The sequence below is a fragment of the Chinchilla lanigera genome, unplaced genomic scaffold (assembly GCF_000276665.1).
Source record: "Chinchilla lanigera isolate Chin_1 unplaced genomic scaffold, ChiLan1.0 scaffold00040, whole genome shotgun sequence".
Lineage (NCBI taxonomy): Eukaryota > Metazoa > Chordata > Mammalia > Rodentia > Chinchillidae > Chinchilla > Chinchilla lanigera.
In genome coordinates, this window is record NW_004955441.1 from 604,539 (window position 1) to 608,292 (window position 3,754).

Genomic DNA, 3,754 nt, shown 5'->3' on the forward strand with positions numbered 1-3,754 from the left:
GATAGTAATGTAAAATGTATTTCTTCTTGTGGGTCAAGATTAATAGACTTTTGAAGCTTAGTTTTTTTTTTGGTTTTTTTTTTGGTACCGGGAATCAAACTCAGGACCTTGTGCTTGCCAGGCAGGCATTTGTGCCACTGAACTACATCCCCAGCCCTGAAAGTTAGTTTTCTAAGGGACTCCCACAGAGGACAGGTGCTTCGAGCTGGAAGAAGTGACTTCTGAACTGGAAGGACACCAAAGGCATGGGGTAGAACAGGGAAGAGGACATTTCCAGGCAGAGAAAGCGGGATGGGGCTGGGGCAACACAGGGCAGGAACAAGGCCATCTCTGCTACCAGCCCTGGGTTCAGATTCCAGCACTACCACGGACCAGCTGAGAGTCCCTGACACGGACAGGACTGAGTTAACAGCGACCACTGCTAATTCGCTCTCCTTTTCTACCCCCCGAAAAGGGAAGGGCCTAGGATGAATCATATCTCACAGGCAAGGTCAAAGTTTAAGTGAGAACAGAAAAAAGAGGAAGATGATAAAGGAAGAAGTCAAGACGTTCTCCCACGATTGGTCATCTAGCTACTTGTCTGCTAAAATAATCAATGAAAAATCCTGTGTGGATCATCTAGAAACAATCTCAGCTGACACTGAAAATGTTAGCCTGGCATGGTGTTGCACCCTATAATCCCAGCACTTGGGAGGCTGAGGCAGGAGGAGGATTGCAAGTTCGAGACCAGCCTGGTCTACAAAGTGAGCTCAAGGCCAGCCTGAACTGCATAGCGAGACCCTATCTCAAAAAGACACACACACACACACACACACACACACACACACACAAATGTCAAAGATTTATATTTACTTTGGATACTGGAAGTATTCTTTCCAGCAACAGGGAGAAAGTCTATGACTAGAACAGGGAACTATGTCAGAGCACATTAATAGTTACTAACTGCTCTCAAGACGAAAACCAGCCCATAGAGCAGCACCCACACAGTGTCTCCCGAGTTACTCGTTGGTATAAAGAACAGAGCTGTGACCTGTTTGCTTCCTAGGACTTTCGCTCTGGCCCTGCATGCTCACCTCTCCCAGCCAGCTACACAGTAAGTAACGGAATTGGCTGGGAAAGTCCTTGTCCTATAGTTGTACCTTGGAAAAGAATATTTGGAACTAATGCTAAAAATGGACTATTTCCTTCCAGATAGTTACATGAACCCCACAGAAAACTGAAGTTCCTCAAGACACATGATCTGGATCTATTCCCTCAACTCGTGGATGAGATAGGGAAAGAATATATGTAATCAGAAGCAGAGAGGAAGCACATGGAAATGGAAAACGTGTCGGCTTTGGCATTGCAAACATATCCTCACTCTGCAGCTTACTAGATGCGGACCCCTAGACCTGTTGCTTGATCTTCTTGAGTCTTGCTTTCTTTACTGAAAGGTTCATATGCATATCAGCCACCCCCTAGAACTATTGCGAAGATTAAGTGTGAAAGTATCTGGGACAGAGATGGTCAGTGGGTGTTACCTGTATTCCTTTCTTGTACAAAGGCTCTAGACTAGCCAGGTGTGGTGGTGCACACCTTAAATCCCAGCACCTGGGAGGCTGAGGCAGGAGGATAGTTGTGAGTTCAAAGCCAGCCTGGGCTACAAAATGAGCTCAAGGCCGGCCTGAACTGCATAGCAAGACCCTGTCTCAAAAAGACAAAAAAAAAAAAAAAAAAAAAAAAAAAGAAAAAAAAAAAAAAAGCTCTAGACTAGAAGGTTCTTAGATCTCAATTAGACTATAGCAGTTTCACATCCAGCTGTGATGGGTTAAAGTACATTCCCACTCAAATCTATATGTTCTAAACCCCAGAACCTCAGGATTAGACTGTATTTGAAGACAGGCCTTTAGAGAGATAATTAAAGTAAAATGAGGCTGTTGGATGGGAACTAACTAATCTAACTGGTGTCTGTAAAGAAGAGGAAAATTGAATAAACAAATGGAGCTATCCAGGAAAGTCATGTCTAGGAGGTGGCCCTCTACAAGCCATGGGGAGCAGCCTTAGGAGAAACCAACCGCCACCACCTTGGTCTTGGTCTTCCAGCCTCCAGAATTATAAGAAAATAAATTCTTATTGTTTAAGCCACTCAATCCTTGCAACTAATACTATGAGTATTATGAACGTGTGCTGAACTGTTAAGGGTAGTGACAGCTGACCAGGTGTTATCACAGGTCTGTAGCCAATTAGCTGTGTGACGTGGGGCAGGTCACTGAGCTTCTATCACATTTTCTGCCTCTAAATGAGGGTGATAGAGACCAAGGGAGATAATGTGTGGAAAGATCGTATCATAAATAGGTGTCCTAGAAACAGGGGTTTCCTTCAAATGTCTCCCCAGATGGGTTTCTCAGCGGCAACTCAGGGGACTGGATGGACCAAGCGGGCTCTTACCTGTGATTCTAATGGCAAGGCTTTGCGACAAGAGTGGGTTTCCTTTCCGTAATCCCAGACAGTGTTTCCAAAGTCTCTTCCTTTACCTTCCAACACAAATGCACCCTTCGGGGCTCCCTGTACCTTTAAGCATCAATTTAGAGAAACTCGATGAATACCAGAGAACCAAATTAACCACACATAAAGGTTTCCCTGCAGGCAAATCCAGCCAGCCATGCAAAAGCACATTTCTCAACATGAAAACCTTCCAGACACACACTTTATGGATATGCAGCGTTTAATATTTGACCCTAAAATAGTACGTTAAATCCCACCCCACCACACACACACACAGTACCTAGCTGAGCAGTCCGGTTGCTTGCTTCTTGGAGGACCAAAATACGTTTTCAAATGTTTCTTTTTATCCATTTCCCGTTTCACAGGAAGGCTTATTGCTCCTGTAGCTCTGAGGCCACCCTTATTTGGTTAGTGGAGAGGGTCCAAAAAGAGGAAATGCTGAATAGTCTTTTTCTTTTTCTTCCCAGTCGTGGTAGGAGTGGCTGAGACACATTACTAACAGTGCAGAAAGGAAAGATAAATACTAGGTGTAGTGGGGAAAATTGGGACTTGAGACACAGAGCTGGAAATTCACTCGTTTGTTTTCTGTTTATTTACGACGACACTGCCGTTGGGCAATGAGTAATTGCCTCCCATAAGATGCAAATCGTACACAGACCAGGACAATTAAATTACAGTGAAAGTTTATTACAGAAAAGTGCAGCAGCTACCCCATAAGCAGAGTAGGTTAGTTAAAATGCAAAGCAGGCAGCTCCCTGGGCAAAACAGCCTGGGAAAGACGCAGCAGAGCTGGCTACAGACAGAGCAGCCCTGACTAAAAGAGACATTTCACTTTTATAAGGTTTCAAGGGATTGTCATCGATTATTTGTGGCTTTTTTAAGAAGGGGCGGGGTCTGTGGGCTGAGTGGAATTTAGTTACTGTGCAGTGGTGAGTTTGGAAGTTCAGGGTCGGTTCTCCGTCAAGCCCACTGGCATCTCAGCCTCCACCAGGCTCCATCAGCTTGCCTGTGTATCTTGCTCTCTTATCTCAAGGGCTACAACTGCTTGATTAACTAACAGTCTGATTTACTTTCCCCCTCTTACCAACAAAAATTGCATCTACCTGCTTTTTTTCTCTCAGGCTGCTGCTTCAAAGACTTGCTAATCCCCCCATATCTCTCTCTCTCTCTCTTTTTTTTTTTTTTTTTTTTTTTTTTTTGGTCTTTTTTGAGGCAGGGTCTCGTTATGCAGTTCGGGCTGGCCTTGAACTCACTTTGTAGCCCAGGCTGG

At 44.5% G+C, this 3,754-nt stretch overlaps 1 protein-coding gene across 5 annotated transcripts in view; it reads right to left on the reverse strand.

The window, feature by feature from the left end:
- Positions 1–2,991, reverse strand: part of Nlrc4 (NLR family, CARD domain containing 4) — a 36,677-nt gene extending 33,686 nt beyond the window's left edge. For 2 of the 5 annotated variants that reach the window (XM_013517599.1, XM_005390839.2), the window contains exons 1-2: positions 2,765–2,989; positions 2,428–2,550 (exon numbers count right to left, since the gene is read on the reverse strand). The gene's annotated coding sequence lies outside the window, so the exon portion shown is untranslated. Of the gene's footprint in view, positions 1–2,427; positions 2,551–2,764 lie in introns of all 5 variants that reach the window. The other 3 variants (XM_013517597.1, XM_013517596.1, XM_013517598.1) reach the window with 2 other exon arrangements.
- Positions 2,992–3,754: the final 763 nt, after the last annotated feature.